Genomic DNA, 18,927 nt, shown 5'->3' on the forward strand with positions numbered 1-18,927 from the left:
AGGAACAGTCACACCGACCGGTACAAAAAGAGTTGTTCCTCAGTGGAACACGTCACTTTACGATGCCTGGCTTCATGCTGAAATGGAAAAACACACACATGCATCTCTTGTTTGCTAATTTAATAATGAAAGCAGTTGTGGGTAATTTCTGTTCCAAATTAAGCATCTTCACCTATTAAGAGGAGAAATTGAAATGTCTTTTGCAAATATTCTTAGCTAGAGAGACAAGAAGCAAATGAATACCTCAGGAAATTCTTATTTACGGATCTAATTATAGCTCTCGAAACAGAAAAGTGAATCATCTGAATTATAAAGTTGATCGTACTTGCAGCAGTTCCACAATGAAAATATCAATTAATCGAGAGAAGCAGAATGCTTAATTGTGCCTTTTATCACCCAGAAGGGTCGTTAGAGAAACCTTGCAAAAATCATAAAAAAAATAATTGAAAACTATTCAAGGAGTTTTTTAGTTATAAAAAAAGTGCAAAAAGCAGACAAAGATAGAAAATAGATTAGTGCTGTTTTTTCATTTGCTGTACTAGCAATCCACAAGAAAATACTTACTGGATTACTTTTAGTCCTCTGTCTTCTCATGCTTAAACGTAATGCTAAGTGGGGGAATGAAGGATGCGTTTTCTGACAAGATGTCACTGAGTTTTCACACCTGGAGTGAGGATTTGTCCACAAACGGGAGGAATTTTGAAACATGGATTGAAGCTGACACTGAAATTGCCTTGCTAGGAAAAATCTCTGCCTGAAACAATAATGATAATAGAAAGGGATTGTAATCACAAGCATAAATTACAGAACTAGTTCAGAAAGCAGAAAAGGAACAAAGGAGCATTTGCTCCTTTAGAAAACTAAAATGAACCTAAATTAGGAAGTCGCTAAAAAAAAATGGGCCTGTCAGTCAGTTCTTTACAGTGTTAAGGAGCTCCCTGGAGATTGTTTTCCTTGTAATGGAGAGGTTATAATATCAGGTACAAAATATAATTTGGGACAGGAGACACCAAAGCTGGTTCAGTAAGAGCGCCATCCTGCAGGACGCACATCTCTGTTATAAAATGCTAACTACCCTCTGCTCCTCCAGGCACTAATGGCAGCTGAAAGCAAAGGCAAAGGAAAGTATGACACAATACAGCCCTGATTTCAGCGGCATTGATTAAGACTTCAGACCAATAACATTAGGTAAAGCACTAACTATTTAAGTATGTTGGCTTTACTTCCACAGTTCCAGTCTACAGTTATATGCAGTTACCTGCAGACTGTATGCTGATATAGATAGATGTTCATGCATATCTGTTTAACTGACTGACTTCTCCAGGCACTCCTTGCCATTGTGCATTCAACCTGGATGTGACCCCGCTTGCATATTTGCATTTCTGACATCCCTAAAATCAGAGCCTGAAGTTAAAAGTCAAACTTTCTCATGAAGCCATGAATTCATACTTTTTTTATATCGCGTATAACTCCCATGATTATAGATAAGTGCGAGATGGACATTGCAGCAAAACGGTGCCCATTTGTTTTGTTCTGAGTGGTTTGTGAGTGCAGGAAAGAAATCATCTTATTTGGCAATAATTGTGGGAAATTGCCCAGCCGTCTTTATTTTGCTAAATGCTCTGCTGTAGATTCTGTTTTTTAAAAGCAAGGAGCTTGCTCTTAGGACACTGGTTATCTGCCCTGATAACACCAAGATTAGCATGGCTCAGTGAACTCTGCTGTTTTACTATAATATTCTTGTCTTCAACTTAACAATGTAACAAATGAATGAACACAGGTAGGTAGAGAGTACTGGAAAGAACAAAAAGCCGTCAGTGATATCAGCCTGCCAACACCAAGTTTAAGGGTACATACAAGTTATGAATAGTGACCCTGAGTCAGAGACAGGGGGAGGCTAAGCTGGATACCAAAGTAGGAGCTGAATATAATTTTTGGTCACAGGATTCAAAATAAAACTTGAATTGGAAAATATTGCAATATTTGTGTTAAGACATACTGACATAGAACATTTCGTGTGGAATAGCCTTTGAAAATACAGATTTCCATTGCACTAGATCTACTGTGAGTGATGCCTATAAGCAATGGAGCATTTCTTCAAAGATAAAAATAAAGGCGGTCATGTTGTAAAAGGTGATGCAGCAGCACCAAATTATGGGCTCAGATTCCGGTTGTGCACAGGTGATGTTACCATCCACTTGGAAAAATAATACGGCTGTCAAACCACCTTCACATGATAGCTCTTACTGACTTTAGGTGAAAGTAGAAGCAGCGGTAGAGGCAGGGAAAAGGAGTACCCAACTTCAGTCAACTTGTCACAAAGTTCTTCTTGAAAATGTGTGGCTAGCTATATATCCCATGAGCACAAAGGGTATTTGCCCCATCTGGCCTAAGAGGGAAAAGAGGGGAGAGCAACAGAAGAAACCATTTTTCCTCCCATAGTCATAGACATGCACTATTGACAGATCCTTGGTCCTACATCCTCCAACCACCATAGTTTCATTTTGAAACCAGTACACACACAGCCACACACACACAATTATTTATTTATTTAACATAACTGAGCTGTCTTTCAAGCATATCAAGACCTGAATATACCATATCTGAGTTTTCAGGATGCATCTGTTTCTAAATTAGCTGACACAGCAGGGAGCCAGAATAATTTATGAGCAAGACACTCGAAAGGAGGGGGAAAAAAATCTAGCAGAAGTTAAGCATGTGAACACGGAGCCTCAAAATGAGTATTTCAGAAAGTAGTGACCAGAAAAAATTAGGTCTGGATCTTTAAAGTAGATCTAGGCAAAGCAGATTTCTATGCCCTCATGGAGCTGCATTCCAATAGACTTCTGTTGGACTACGTCAGGGGGTAGGGGTCTACTCCTATACATCCTATCTATGAATCCATTTGTGGGATGAGAGTCTGACTGTACAGACATGCAGCATACAGTCAAACTCACAGCACAGACAGTTAAACAGAGGGGAAAAGACATTTTCCTTTTAATCTTTCTGTTTGAGTAATTTTGCTCTTCAGAACAATAGGAAGTAAAACTCTACAGGGAGAGGTTTGACTTCATTTGAAGTTAATTGTGTCCCTTTGCATCATTTTAATGGAAGCAGATATAAAAATATTTCGGTGTTTGACTTTCCTGAAGAATAAGTCCATCCCATACTTACACTTTCAGTCTCCACCTGGGAAGTTGAGATACCAGCAAAACTTCTCTGAAAATTGAAAAAAATGATGTCCTTCAGTTCTTACTTGTATTGATATACCGGTAGCACCCAAAATCAACCAGTAACTGTCCTCAGAGACGCACTCATCGATGCAAACTCTGCCCTCAGATGCCTTAGAAATATTGTTGCACAGCTATAGAAGCATATTGATCCTTTGCATAGTACACCTAGTTTGGGATACCTAGGCTGCTGCTATTCAACATCACTCCAGTCTTGACTGTTCCCCGCAATTACAGAGACATGCCAGGGTGTTCTGAGCAGGTTCATAGCACGTGGCCCCATCCTTCAGCTTTCTATACAATAGGATTGCTCTTAAATATGGCATGACCTTTGTTCTTTCCTGTCTGACATAAGGAAGACAGACACCCATGAGATGCAAAGGTATTTCTGAACTATAATTCAAGATGACTACTAGCTGGAACCAGTCTCTAATACCAAAGAGTTTGGCTACCCTGGCAGAGTACAGATTGCAGAAGGTTGTTGCTTGCCTGGTGCAAAGTCTATTTTTGATACAGGCTTTCAAGTAACTACTATGTCCAACAGTGAAAGGGTGGTGAACAAACTGCATATTGTGACTGATCTACACATCCACAGACCTGCAAAACCCTCTTTTGTTGACTTGGGTCTGGATAGATAACAATTACCACTTCTAAAACAGAGGGCAGAGTCACTTACTACTCAGGGGTGAACATCAGCTGATCCAGTTGTTTCATCTGTCCATTCCCAAACCAGGAGCTAAACCCAGTTTGAAGTCTAGCTTCCATTCAGAGAAGAAAAGAGCAGCCAGGCAAACTGATAAATGGATAAGCACTAGTAGTTTAACATGTGATAAGAAAGATGGCCCTAAATCACTTAATCAAGAAAGCTAACATGCACCCTCACTTAAAATTACGGCAATTTTAATACATACCATTCTTCCTCAGTTGTTTTGCAGTGGGCCATGAAGGGCAAGTGGTAAAGCAGCACTGAGCTGAAGCCAGAATGTGGCAGAACTTCTTTCTGCAGGGAAAAATGCTGATATTGGAATTATTTTCATCACACCTCTGAAATCCAGCTCCACTGAACTGCATGATTCACCTTAAGCATCTCCTGTTCTCTTTCAATGGACTACTTGCATGTTTAGAAGCAAGCATGTGTTTAGGTGCTGTTGTGTGTCAAGGTGAAAATCTCCCTTAGGAGCTACAGATCACCAAATAAGCTGTAGTTCAGCTTCTGGTTAAGGAAATAGTTTTGTCCGCAAGTGCTGGTTTCAGAAGACAGTAGATGGGTCACCAAAGGCACCTAACACATTTTGTGGCTCAGTCTATACTTTACGTGGGCCTTACAGGGCCATACAGTTTAGAAAAAAATCTAGCAAGTGCCCCTTGCTTTACAATAAAAAGTAATGTTAGTGTTATGCTCTGAACTTTGTACTAGTAATAATGTGCAGGTTCTCCCTGCACACTATTCCCCTTTGAGAATCCATGCTATAAGGGAGGGATCTCAACTATCAACACTTTTCTGGATATATTGTCATCTCTGCTCCTTGATGAACAGAAGAAACATCTTTCAACACTAGTGACATAAAGATGCTTTAGATAAATGTATATGTTTGTGCAGGTGGTATATGGCATTCTTTATCTGTACTATTTAGGGATATGATTCCCCCACAGAGCTGAAGAGCTGTGTAATATTTCTGCACAGCTAACCTCATCTTTTTAGCTATCTAAATTGTTTTTAAATGTGAAAAACCTGTGTGAGAGATATGGAAGACTTTATTTCCAGGTGCAGCAAGAAATGAGGACTAAACTAGATGTCCAAATTGGAAAAAAAAAAAACCCACCTTTTGGATAATCTGACTCAAAACATCATACTTGCATAAGGAAATATGACACCTATAAGACTTAAGCACGCCTGCAACTTCCCTAGGCGATGCAGCCACAACAGTATGGTTTTGAGTTTCTGTCCCCTGATTATGGATCACTGCTGGTAGAGCAAATGGTGTTTGTGTGAGGGGAATATAACTTTGTTTAACTCCAGAAACTTAGTGATTAAATATCCAGATGCAGTCACTATAAGAAAGCTCACAGCTGACATCTGGGCCTTGACATCAACAACTATGCTCCATATGTCCCAGTTTTAACATTAGAGAAGAATTTTAAAAAGGCATCCATCAATACTAAATACTATTTATTCTCTTTCTTTTAAGGAAAGCCATTAATACGCTATTGAAAGATCTGTTCCTGTACCCACTGGCTCATTCAGGGGTCGTGACCTCGCTCGGCGCGACCTCGGCGGCCAGCGCCGCCCCCGGGCCTGGGGTGTGGTCCGGCTCCCGAGCTGGGCCTGAAGAAAGAGAGCAGCCCAGCCTGAAGAAAGAGAAGCCCAGCCTGAAGAAAGAGAGCAGCCCAGCCTGAAGAAAGAGAGCAGCCCAGCCTGAAGAAAGAGAGCAGCCCAGCCTGAAGAAAGAGAGCTTTGGGAACGTGAAAGACAGGGGGTGGACAGCAATACGGCACAGGTAAGGAACGGGAAGGTTAGAGACAAAAAGCCCTTTAGGACTTGGAGCGAGGGGGTAGCAAAAGCACCAGTCACAGGGCTCAAGTGCCTATATACTAATGCTAGGAGCATGGGGAACAAGCAGGATGAACTAGCGCTCCTGGTTGCACTAAACGACTACGACTTAGTGGGGCTGACGGAAACCTGGTGGGATCCATCCCACGACTGGGCGGTACATATTGAGGGCTATAGATTGTACAGAAAGGACAGAGTGGGGAAAAGGGGGGAGGGTTGCGCTCTATGTTAAGGAGCAATATACATCAACCCTCATCAAGACAGAATCAAAGGATGAGGAAGTAGAAGGACTGTGGGTTAGGCTACATGGGGGGCAAGGAGAAAAGGATTTGGTGGTAGGGGTCTGCTACAGACCCCCACATCAAGGGGAAGAAATAGATTTGGGGCTCCTGAGGCAACTCTCAGAGACCATAAAAGCTAAAGAGGCGGTGGTCATGGGAGACCTAAACTACCCGGACATCTGCTGGGAGACACAGACAGCAAAGTCCCACCGCTCACGCAGGTTTCTAACCTGTGTACAGGACCTCCACCTGACGCAGGAGGTACATGGTCCCACTAGGGGGAATGCCTTACTGGATCTGGTATTGGCAACGGGGGATGACATAGTAGGGGACCTACAGATCGGTAGCCATCTGGGGGACAGTGATCACCTAAAAGTACAATTCAACATAAGGCGTCGAGTGGGTAAGGTAACCAGTAGGGTGAACGTGCTGGACTTTAGGAAAGCTGATTTCAGCGAACTCAGGCGATTAGTGAAGGATGCACTGCAGAGTAGTAGTTTTGAAATGATGGGAGCCCAAGAAGGGTGGCTGTGCCTTAAGGAAGCTATCCTTCTCGCACAAAGCGAGACGATCCCCGTGCGAGGTAAAAGAGGGAAAGGGGCCAGGAGGCTTCCCTGGCTGACCAGAGAAATCCAGGGCAGACTAAGGGCCAAAAGGGGAGCACATAAAAAGTGGAAACAGGGAGAGATCACCAAAGAGGAATATACCTCTTCTGCTCGTGCTTGTAGGGAGGCAGTTAGACAGGCCAAAGCTACCATGGAGCTGAGGATGGCAACCCAAGTAAAAGACAATAAGAAATTGTTTTTTAGATATATAGGGAGTAAAAGGAAGGCCCAGGGAGGAATAGGACCCCTGCTAAATGGGCAGAAACAATTGGTGACGGACAGAGGGGACAAGGCTGAACTCCTCAACGAGTTCTTCGCCTCAGTGTTCCTAAGCGAGAGGCACGACAAGTCTCTCACTGGGAGTGTAGGGAGGCAGCAGCAAGGCACCAGACTTCCATGCGTGGACCCTGAGGTGGTGCAGGGTCACTTGGAAGAACTGGATGCCTTTAAGTCGGCAGGCCCGGATGAGCTCCATCCGAGGGTACTGAAGGCACTGGCTGACATCATTGCAGAGCCACTGGCGGGAATATTTGAATGCTCGTGGCGCACGGGTCAAGTCCCGGAGGACTGGAAAAGGGCCAATGTGGTTCCCATTTTCAAGAAGGGGAGGAAGGAGCACCCGGGTAACTATAGGCCAGTCAGTCTCACCTCCATCCTTGGCAAAATCTTTGAAAAAATCATCAAGGCTCACATTTGTGAGAGCCCGGCAGGACAAATTATGCTGAGGGGAAACCAGCACGGGTTCGTGGCAGGTAGATCGTGCCTGACCAATCTAGTCTCTTTTTATGACCAGGTCACAAAACGCCTCGATGCAGGAGGAGGGGTGGATGTCGTATACTTGGACTTCAGGAAGGCCTTTGATACGGTATCCCACCCCATACTGGTGAACAAGTTAAGGGGCTGTGACTTGGATGACTGCACAGTCCGGTGGGTGGAGAATTGGCTGGAGGGTCGCACCCAGAGAGTTGTGGTGGAGGGGTTGGTTTCGACCTGGAAGAGTGTGGGCAGTGGGGTCCCGCAGGGCTTGGTGCTTGGACCGATACTCTTTAATGTCTTCATCAGCGACTTGGACAAGGGGGTGAAATGTACTCTGTCCAAGTTTGCAGATGACACTAAGCTATGGGGCGAAGTGGACACGCCGGAGGGCAGGGAGCAGCTGCAAGCAGACCTGGACAGGTTAGACAAGTGGGCAGAAAACAACAGAATGCAGTTCAACCAGGAGAAATGCAAAGTGCTGCATCTAGGGAGGAAAAATGTCCAGCACACCTACAGCCTAGGAAATGACCTGCTGGGTGGCACGGAAGTGGAAAGGGATCTTGGGGTCCTAGTGGACTCCAGGATGAACATGAGTCGGCAGTGTGACGAAACCATCAGAAAAGCCAATGGCACTTTATCGTGCATCAGCAGATGCATGACAAATAGGTCCAAGGAGGTGATACTTCCCCTCTATCGGGCGCTGGTCAGACCGCAGCTGGAGTACTGCGTGCAATTCTGGGCGCCGCACTTCACGAAGGATGCGGATAACCTGGAGAGGGTCCAGAGAAGGGCCACTCGTATGGTTAAGGGCCTGCAGGCCAGGCCCTACGAGGAGAGATTAGAGAAACTGGACCTTTTCAGCCTCCGCAAGAGAAGGTTGAGAGGCGACCTGGTGGCTGCCTATAAGTTCGTCAGGGGGGCACAGAAGGGAATTGGTGAGTATCTATTCACCAAGGCGCCCCCGGGGGTTACAAGAAATAATGGCCACAAGCTAGAAGAGAGCAGATTTAGATTGGATATTAGGAGGAACTTCTTCACAGTTCGAGTGGCCAAGGTCTGGAACGGGCTCCCAAGGGAGGTGGTGCTCTCCCCTACCCTGGGGGTATTCAAGAGAAGGTTGGATGTGTATCTAGCTGGGGTAATGTAGGCCCAGCACTCTTTCCTGCTTATGCAGGGGGTCGGACTCGATGATCTATTGAGGTCCCTTCCGACCCTAGCATCTATGAATCTATGAATCTATGAATCTATTCTCTTTGGGGATTTTTGTACTAGCTTGGATGGGAATAGGACTGAAGCCTAGGTATAATAAACTCTTGAAAAACGGTTGCAGTTACAAATAAAGGTATAAAAATATAATGAAGTTTGCATGATTAAGGTGGAAAGGAATGCACTGAAGTTAAGTAAATGATGCATGCACGGCAGCATATATATTTGCACACTCTGTGCCACCTGGAAGAACATGACTGTATTCATTACATTTACAGTGTGTCTATCCTGGAGTGAGTACAGTTCGTGTACACATACTAAGCTAGCTCACATACAGCTAGCAGCATAACCTCAGCAGCACACAGAGCTCAATGCAAGCTTAGCTAAATATTTACTCCGCCTCTCAAGCAGGTTTTGCTTGCTGCCAGAGCTATATTACTAATGGTAATCCACCCAGTTAGGTTGAAGCTGACTGAGACACACTCTTAGTGTGTATGATTTGATTCTCTTGGACCGCTTGACTATTTCCATAATAACTTCTTTCCTTTATAAGCCTTCCTGAGTTCTTCTTCATATGGGGCCAAGAATACTGCAGGCCGCCCCTTGGCATGCTTTCGAGTAGCCCTAGGCCTACTTTGGTTTATGCCTGGTTATCCAACACAGCATTACTTCCTCGTTTTCTAGAATATGGTAGTCAGCCCAGATCGGAGCGGGGAGCCAGACGCTCTCCATGGTCTGAAAACTCCCCCTGACTATAAACTCCCCCTATGGAAATAAAGCACAGCCATGTCATTCCTTGGCCACCACAAGATTCCCTTCACGCAAGTCAAATCCTTAGCTTGCCGGTTCAGCAGATGTTTCCACTTGTTTTATACCACTGCAGCAGACCCAAGATTCAGTCTCAGTGGAATGAGTTCTTCTCAAGGCCTTTCTTCGTCTCTTTGAACTTGTATTTGTACTGAGAGCAAACATTGAAGCAAAAAGTGAATTTACTCAGCTTTAGCTTTCGCCTCTCCTGTGTTGTGGCTAGTTTATTGCTTTATAACAGTATTCTCCGTCTTTCAAAGTTCATTGTGCTCACAAAAACAATTCATCCTGGAGGACGTTTATCGCTGACTGCTTTTCAGTGAACTAGGCAGGCATACCTTTGACAGTCTGAAGAAAACACACATTTGTGTGGGTGATAGTTGCATCAGACTACTACTCTATTTGAAGCTAATTGGAAATCCTATCTGGCAAGGTCTTTGGCCTTAGTACATTTCCTGTCTGGATGGCTCATGTGAAAATACCGTAAGGTTTAGATCAACTCTACTTGTGTGTATTCATCATTTCTCTCAATCAATTAAACTGAATGGCAATGTATATTTATAAATGTATTTATAGAGCCTTCTCCCAACTACTGGGGGTCATTGCAAAAAAGGGGATGCAATAAAATGAAGAATGCAATGAAAGAATACCTCTTATACAGACAAAGAGCAGGAAATGTTCCCTTTTTTAGGACAGCTCGGAAGAGGAACAAATGAATATATGACTACCAGCCCTGCTTTCCTCAGTCCCACATTTCTCTAAATGGGCCCCAGACACCAGCAGAGTTCCTAGAATATGCAATGACAACAACTGAAATCCACCAGCTGCTCTAGACTTGGAAGAAGGAGATGACGAACTGTGAAAGGTTTCCTGCACATAGTATGGAACAGACTCACTCATACAGCACAAGCCCCTGACAGCCATCTGAGTCATTGCACAACATTTTGGGTGAAAAACATTTTTTGCTATTGCACACTCTTTTAACTAAGGACAGACATTCAAAAAGCCTGAGCCTGAATTGATGCAATCTTTGCAGGTTAGTCTAACCTGGCTAGGCTAAATCAGTTTTGTAACCAGACAGACATGGCAGAATTGCGGGCACATGCCTGCAGTGGCTCAGGCTAGAAGCCAGGGGCAGTAGAGCAGCCCTCCTTTCCTTCCACAGGGCTGAGCTGAGAGGAGCATGGCTAGGCTTGGGCAGGATGCTCGGATTAGCCCAGCAGAGAACTGATAGCAGTGTTTATCACCCTAACTCAGTGTTTATCATCCCATTAAGAAAACAACAGAGCCACATTACCAGATACCTTTTGATTCTGCCTGTTGATTCAGTGTGGATAGCTAGCATGTAGTCTGCTAGCTAATACACAGATACCTCCTCAGGAAAGCAGAGGGGAGGGGGAAATTCCTACTTAGCAGGGAGTGGGGAAGCAGCCTGCAAGTCTCTGGAGCTGCAGCCAGGGAGCAGAGGGGAGGGGCCAGCCCTGCTGTGGAGCAGAGAGCCTCACGCAGCCCAGAGAGCATGCCAGGATGCTGGGGGAGTCTGATTTAATTTAAAGCATCAAAGGGTCTGGGGCAGACATTGACTAAACCAGTTTGAGCCAAATCAGTTAAGTCTGATACTACATTCAACCAGGTTTATCTCAAACCAGTTTCAGCCCTTCTCAGACTGATTTATGTGCACTGAACATCTGTTCTGTTACAGGTTCAATCCAGTTCCTGATCACTTAAACTGGTTTATGTGTAATCCTGTCCCTAGTCTTTGAGATTTTACCTGGCATTTGCCTTGATTTTATACAATCCTCTTTTTATGCACCTGTCTTGTTGAATTCATCTATATTTCCATCACCATCTTCTTTGTAGACCCCTCCTGTATACTATCATTATAAAACACCAAAGAGCACACAGAGCTTGGAGTTTGTTCTAGGTTACAGCTGTGGTATAGAAGGCCTGACACAAACTGATCTGTGATTTTCCATCCCAGAGTTACCTGGGAGCACCTAGCTTCAGAGGGCAACTGTGTGGTTTTGTCTGCCGCTGTTTCTTCCTCTGCCTTTTACTTCTCTCCTTCTGGCTGTCCACTTAACCTTGTTGCCTTGTTGGCTTATTCACTACTGTAATGTGGTGCAGGCAGGAGCTTCCACCACATTGTTAGGATGTCACAGGCTCTTTGGGACATGACCGTGTTACAACTTTGTAGGTAGGCGTAGATGGAATAACACCTGTCACCTCTGGGAGTAAACTTACAGTTAGGAGAAGACATAAGGCACCTTTTGTAGACCTGCTCTACGATAAGGTAGAAATGACTTGTGGTGACTTGGGTGTTGCATGTTAAGGATGAGGCAGGAAGTGTGGCTCAATGATGGGAGATCTTCCTTCACAGACACCTCTGGGGGCTGGTAGAAATGGGCCTGTCCCTCAGGCTTTCCTTGGAGGTGGCTTGCTGTGCTCCCTGCTTCCAGCTCTCTCCCTGCACAAAAGTGCTATTTGTGAGCATAGAAGAAATGCAAAACTCCAGAACTGTTGGTTCAGAGTTGATACTTTTTATTAGACCAACTAAGAAATCACCAAAAAAAAAAAAAAGTAGTTTTGCAAGCTTTCAGGCGCACACACCCCTCAGGCTCAGGGAAAATTAAAGATGGTAAAAAGTCCCCAGAGATAGAAGATAAACTTTGCGTGGAGGAAGCTGGAGATAGAAGTCTGTTCCTCTGGGTCCATGAGAGCGTCTTTGAGAGCTGCTCTTTAATGTGCAGATAAGGCAGGATTCCTTCCCCGATGGTGTCAGGTGGCAGAAAGGCAGGGAGGTGTAGAAATCTTTCTTGTTGTTCAGCAACGAAGTTTAAAACCAACATCGAGTAAAATTCGGCATCTTCCATGTTTCAGGGATGTATTTGGTAGCCATATCGGTCTGAGACAAAAACAAATACAAACCTGTAGAACTCTTGGTTCAGAAATGATACCTTTTATTAGACCATTTTATTTGAATTTGTGAGCATGTTTATTGTAACCCACTCTCCATCCTCCCCTTTCCTACTTATAAATATCTCTGCTTCCTAATCTTGAACCAGTCCTCTCTATCCCTTCCTTCACTGACTACCCATGGTTCCCCTTCTGCACTCTCTCTGGCTGTGCTTGACCCCATTCTGGATTTTTCTATGGTTCACTTAATTCCTCCTTCATTCATCCACTTACCCACACAGCTACCCTACCACTTGCTCTCTACTCTGTGTTCTGCCTTTCCATAAAGGGCCATCCATGTCTCTTGGTTATCCTCAATAACTCTTGCATTGTCTTGTTTTCTTTTGCTCCATCCTGTTTCTTTTATGTTGGTGCTACAACACTTATCCACCTAATGGGGACATATACCTAGACAGCCCACTTGCTGATGGACCTAGTAGATGGCTGGCATGCTCAGAGAACATGAACCTGACTGGGTCTCTCAGGTCTGGTGGTAGAAGAACACCTAATTTGTGGATCATAACATGAGAACGATGCATTTTCTCCATTACTTTGTCTACTTTGTACATTCAGGGCTTGATTTTTTAAGGCATTTATGAACCTGAAGGAAGGATGCAAATAAGAAGCATTATGCCTATCTGCACCTTTAGGCTCCAGAATACCTTTTTCAATCAGGCCCTTGGAGTATCATCTTCAGGACAGAGGCTGCCTCTATGTATATGGATGGGAACCAGCAAAATAAGGCTCCAGTCATGTTTGCAGCATTCAGGGCCTTCAGTAATAAAAAAAAAAAAGACTCTGCCAAACCAGAGAAGTGCTTCTGCTACCATTTTAGTTAAAAAGAGACCCAGGTTTTCCTTTCTGACAATCTTAAAAAGAACAAAAGAAGAAAATGTAAGTTCCTATTTGTATAGATATCCAGTTATATAGGGATAAAACAAAATGAAACAACTAATAATTTTGGTTTTAGTTCACTAACAAAAAATACACTGTATAATGCATACAGCACTCCATGCGGTATCAAATGAAAAACGTACAGATTGCATGAGGTATGAATGTGAAGTTCGCCATCTCTATAGCATTTTATTAGCAGGAGATTTTAAGATTAAAATAAGCCTCTCAGAGACAATCTATTTCCCCTCATCCCTCCCCAAAGAAAAACAAATTTAAAGCACTTTAATAGGGGCTTGTTGGGTTTTATCTCCAGCTTCCCTTCAAGATCTAATGTGCAACAATTAGATCATACAGAAAAAAATCTATAACTAGAATCTAGGGATTATGTCATTTTCCTATCCCTTCGTAATAAAAATGACTGAAGTGAAACATCCAGGAACACTATTGAGAGACTAGAATTTGCTGCAAGATAAACATGGGAACTGAGTTTTCATTTTCTTTTTCCTTTCTCATCCTCTCTTGGCTTTTAAAAATGTTGTTCTGCTCTCTGTTGGTGAAACCCTGCAATTCACCATGTTTTGAAACTTTCTAAGCCCAAGAAGGAATTAGGGTTGGAAAATTGGAGGTAATGTGCTATTAAATTACAGAAACCATTAGGCATTATTTGTATGTGTGTGTTTCCTGCACTTAACTTAATTCGATTCAAAAGACATGGTTCCACTTCTGAGCATCCACTGCACGAATCTAGGTCTGAACTAGTGCATTAAGTTATCTATTGGTGTGCTGTTTTGCTGTGCCATAAAATAAGGTTTACTATTTTTATGGATTGAGTGTGTGTGGGGAGGGAGAGTTAAGTGATCTAATTAAATAACCCACTTCATATACCACAAAGAAAATATTATTCTTTGAGAGAGTATATTTTCTGTAATTTACTATAACTAAGTAACGATGTGGTAAGCATGCAATTAGATCTAATTTGCTTATGTAAGTGAGCTGAATAAAAAAAGATCAATATTCAATCTACACCTAGTGCGAAATGCAATTAGTTTAATTGACGAAAGAACCTCTGCTTCAGCTAATTACATTAAAATGACCTGATACACTCATGTAAATTAGGATTATTAATAGTACATGAATATTTTTAATGACATAAATTGTCTTTACCTGTTACCTTGTAGCCTGCCTGTCTATTTACTTGTGGATTTAATTTTTCAGGAAAATTTCACCCATCTAAGTTCTTGTTGACAAACTATGTTCTGTATCCTTGTTTAATGCAAATGGAGATCATTATATGCAGGTCCTTATCTAGATTAAAATCCTTTTAGGACCCTGGAACACTGAGTAGTAATTACTGAGTAGTACATTGGCGTTGACAAACCGTAGATGCGAAACGAACATAAATATCATACAATAGCCAGGCACGGTTGATGTCATCATAGAAACAATGAGGCACCAACACCATCATATGTCTGAAAATGGAGAGGCTGCAATTTTATATTAAACTATTACCTAACTGGGGGAGGCAGAGGGTGAGTAGATGAAATGCTGCCTCAATTGAGATCACCTTCCAAGTACTCCGGTCTTGTCCCTTTGATGCCTCCAATGCCCCCATCCCTATCAGAAGCTTTATCCCAGCAAAGTGAGCAGGCAGCAAAGCTACCACTTCCTGAACCCACAGAAAAGACCACCGTACAATATGGTAATAATTAAACCTTTCATTGGAGGCCTTCATCAGGCAAGTAAGGACTGTTAAGGATAATCTGTACCTTCTGTGAGGCCTTTGGTACCAATTATCACTTGGCAGATCAGTAAATTGTAGACAAGGTTCTTAGCTGGTTTAGTGTTTATACAAAAAAAAAAAAAAAAAGGTAAAACCCTCCAGAATAGTCCTTGCAGGCTGTGATAGTCTTCTCAACTGGATTTGGTTCCACTGGCAAATTGTTAATATTCAACTTCAATTTCATGGACAGCTTCCATTTATAAGCGTTACAATATTAAAAAAAAAAGAAGAAGCCATGTGTTGTTCAACTGAAACAACAAGAAATTTGGGGAATCTAGTCCCGAGATGTACTGAGTTACTCTCAACACTTCTTAGCATTTATGTGAGCTGAGGACATATTGAGTTCTCTTCCAGGAAATACTTAGAAATAGAGCCACGCAAAAGTCTATAAACACGGATGTAGATTAAATTTTGTTACATATTATTTTCCTCTTAAAATCGATAACCATCCAGCCACTAAACTCAAAGTTTGTGATTAAATAATCTAGAAGCCTTTTGTAGATTGATAATAACCTGATTTATATAGTCCGATACTTCAAATTCTGCCCACTTGCAGTCAACAAGGGTCCCCCCCACCTTCCTTTTTAGCAGGACTGAATGTAATTTAATTGATTTTACCCTGCAGAGAACAAAATCCCTACAGAACAGGTGGTATTTTCTGGCTTCAACACTGTATGTTAACTTAAATGTCAAGATCGCATAAGGAAATGATTATGAGATCATATTTTGCTGTTTAAAAGAACCAAAAGGTTTCAAAAAGGTAAATAAAGCTCGTCTTCTTGGGTTGTAAGCTCTCCCAGGCAGAGACTCTGACTTCATCTGTCTTGGGATACTACGTAGTGACTCAGTACAAATAATGAAGGAAATCAAAATGCCCTGGCTCCTAAATGGTAGCTCAGTGAGTTTCTTCTTAGCTGCCAGAATAACAGTACAAAATATTAATGCACTCTCTGGCTCTTATTCATGGCAAGATGTCCCATTAGTCATGTTGCTTTTGGTTCCAAAAGTTCTGCAAGCCAGACAATCATTTAAATTAAACAAGTTTCCCCTCGTCGATGAGAAAATGTAAAAAGGCATTGTTTGCATTAGAACTCAACAGCACTTTAGACGTGGATATCTTTATACCTTCAATGCAAAGCTACTCTTCTGACCTAGATAAGTATGCAATAAGGGCACTGTTTACACCTCAGGAAATTCAGACGGAGATGCTAAGTGACATGTTAGACGACACTTCCATCAGGTAAATCTAGTCTGTGGGTGGAAGGAATGAAGTGCAGCCAATGATGCCTGGTGAACTGAGGATGGAACTGGAAACCAGGGATTCTGGCATTATCGCCCCAAGGTCAAAGTAAGTCTTGTGCCAGGGCTGGCTCTGAGGCGTTTGATAAGGTGCACGTCAGGACAGAACCAGCATCACCGTGCATTACCGTTTCTGTGAGGTATTTGACTTCGGTCTTTGCGGCCCATTCTTCATCCTTGACATCCCAAAATGTTGTACACTATAGCTCTTCTGCACAACTGCATAACACATCATTAGTATGCAGCAGAGACTTTGTACATATTCTTGCAAATTATATAAAGGCGTTCAGCATGAATTTTCACAATGCCCAAGTGCATTTTACAACAGCTCTGGTGGCACTGTGAGTGATATTACATTTTTGTTCTGAAGGGGAGTTCCTCGGAGAGGAGACAGAAAGTTATGTGTTGTCAAAGAGTCTTGTGGCTGTGTTTCCAGACGCAAGTCTCACACTTGGAAAAAAAAAAAGCAAGGGTTTTGGAGGGAATGCCATGATGGTGGACTGAAGTAGGGACAGCTAATGACCAGTATGAGAGTCAGAACTCGGGTTTGGTAATATGATTGCCATGGAAAGATGAACAAAACTGTTACTAGAAGGATGCTTTACTGGCCATGTCCTTGGTGCGGTGCTCCCCCCAAACACAATTCACTACTGCCAGCCTTCATGCCACTTTTCTTTATCTTACTTTTCCTTTATGACAAATATTTTTGTTTCTATAGCCACCAGCTTAACCAAAGCATTAATATTGGCATAAATATATTGGTAATTTTTTTCATCAGGTTCCAGCCTAGAATCACTGGTTAGTTTATCTGTAGTTTGCACTTGGCTTTAATAATAAGCTCATTAGTATGTGTGGGTACCACAGCTCAGTAGCTTCAAAACTGCTCAACACCTGCCCAACCCCGCTAGTCCCCAAACAGTTAAAATGTAACAGGTCCTTCATTAGCTGGGGTGATATAAGTCCTTGGACTTGATCTTCCACAATGGAGAGTTTCATAGCTCATGCCTTGCACAATACTTAGGACCAGATAACTTCTGTAATTCAGTGGGCATAGCAGCTATTAAGTAACGCTTCATAAGGTGCATCTAATAAAGCTAAGTGTCAGGATCCATACATATGCTTAATAATAGGAGAAAATATGAAATATGTTTACTAAAACCTTCAGTAAATAATTGATTCTTATGATTAGATGGTTATTTTTGGCCAGTTGAAAAAAAAAGTCATGCTATTGATGAGCTCCAGAAACAGTTCAAAAGCCCCAAACAGCAGTGTCTGAGGACCGACTGTATTACCTACTTGTTCATGTGCAGAACAGTTTCTATACAGCTTTTTCGACCTTGGTTACCCTTTATTGGATATGTGCAAAATAGTCTTATCTCATGTGGGACAAAATTCTTATAGGAACTTAAGATATTGTCAATATATTAAGGCTCAAACACCTGTCCTTTGAAAGCAAAAAACATATTAACAGGTTTAGCAGGACAACTTGTATGAATAAGGGTTGTAGGAATGAGGAAGCCCTTGTTTCTGAACTTGAACCAGATGACCTGGGTCATTCCTGGAATAGTTTCATTTTCTAGATTCATTTGTGGATGGATTTGGCCCAAGTGGCTCTTTAATCTCTGCAATCATGCTTCATAGAGAGGTGGCAGCATGTATGCTTGGTCTGTAATAATAAATAGATCATCCATAAGGAGCAAGTGCAGAAAAATATTGATATGATCCTCTATCTATGGGACTATGTATGTGTCCCTTTTCACCCTGGACTCCCCTAAACATCCCTTCAAGTTCAAGTGTGTGTTTATGCATTGACTAATGAGTGAATGTACTCCCAGGTGAGACGTACTGTGTTCCCGTCAATGCTTGTCATCATTTTATTTGACTTTACTGATGTTACCAGTGTTCTCAGGTGATATGTCCATGATTAATGAGGGATTTGTTCTCAACAAAGAAGACAGTTAAGAAGCAGATTTTCTTCTAATGATATGCACAAGTGAATTAGCTAATGCCAATCTATTATCCCACAGTGGTTTGGGGCTCATTTTTCAGCCGTTTCACTGGCATGCTGCTGTCTTCATTCAGGTTCTAATTTATTCAGCGTCTTACAAGCTAAAGAGAGTCAAGGCCTGGTCAGCAGTTGGGTGGAAAATCTCCAAGGAGCTTCTGGAAATGGTATTTGTGATTCTGTTGCCGTTCTTATTTTTCAATCAATTATCAACAGACGTCTACTTCCGGGGCTTCTCGTTGGCTAAGGATCTTTGCCGTTAGGGATCGTTAGAAATCCTACTGAACTTCTTACAAGGGTATGAGTGTTATCTCTAATGTGCCGATGACGTTCAATACTGGGTCCCTCTTTGTTAGACCACATAATCTCCAGTAGTGTCAAGTAGGACCTGGTGTCACATACTTGTTCATACCTATATACAGACCTTGACATACAGAGCTTAGACTGCAATCTTGAAATGATATCCTGGACGGTCTGGTCACCTATAGTGGTCTGGGTCACTTGTAGCTAATGAAGTAGTGGATTGGTGATGAGCGCTCTTAAATACCTACTAGGTTC

General features: G+C 42.5%; 1 long non-coding RNA gene across 1 annotated transcript; it reads right to left on the minus strand.

Annotated features, from left to right (window-relative positions):
* Positions 1-595: 595 nt before the first annotated feature.
* LOC149855916 (uncharacterized) lies at positions 596-4,185 on the minus strand. Its single transcript, XR_016438551.1, has 3 exons — positions 4,142-4,185; positions 3,175-3,219; positions 596-754 (listed from the first exon to the last, which is right to left on the minus strand). It is a non-coding gene; the product is annotated as an uncharacterized LOC149855916 (long non-coding RNA).
* Positions 4,186-18,927: the final 14,742 nt, after the last annotated feature.

The sequence above is a fragment of the Crocodylus siamensis genome, chromosome 11 (assembly GCF_052110815.1).
Source record: "Crocodylus siamensis isolate JL-2025a chromosome 11, ASM5211081v1, whole genome shotgun sequence".
In the NCBI taxonomy this organism is placed as follows: Eukaryota; Metazoa; Chordata; order Crocodylia; family Crocodylidae; genus Crocodylus; species Crocodylus siamensis.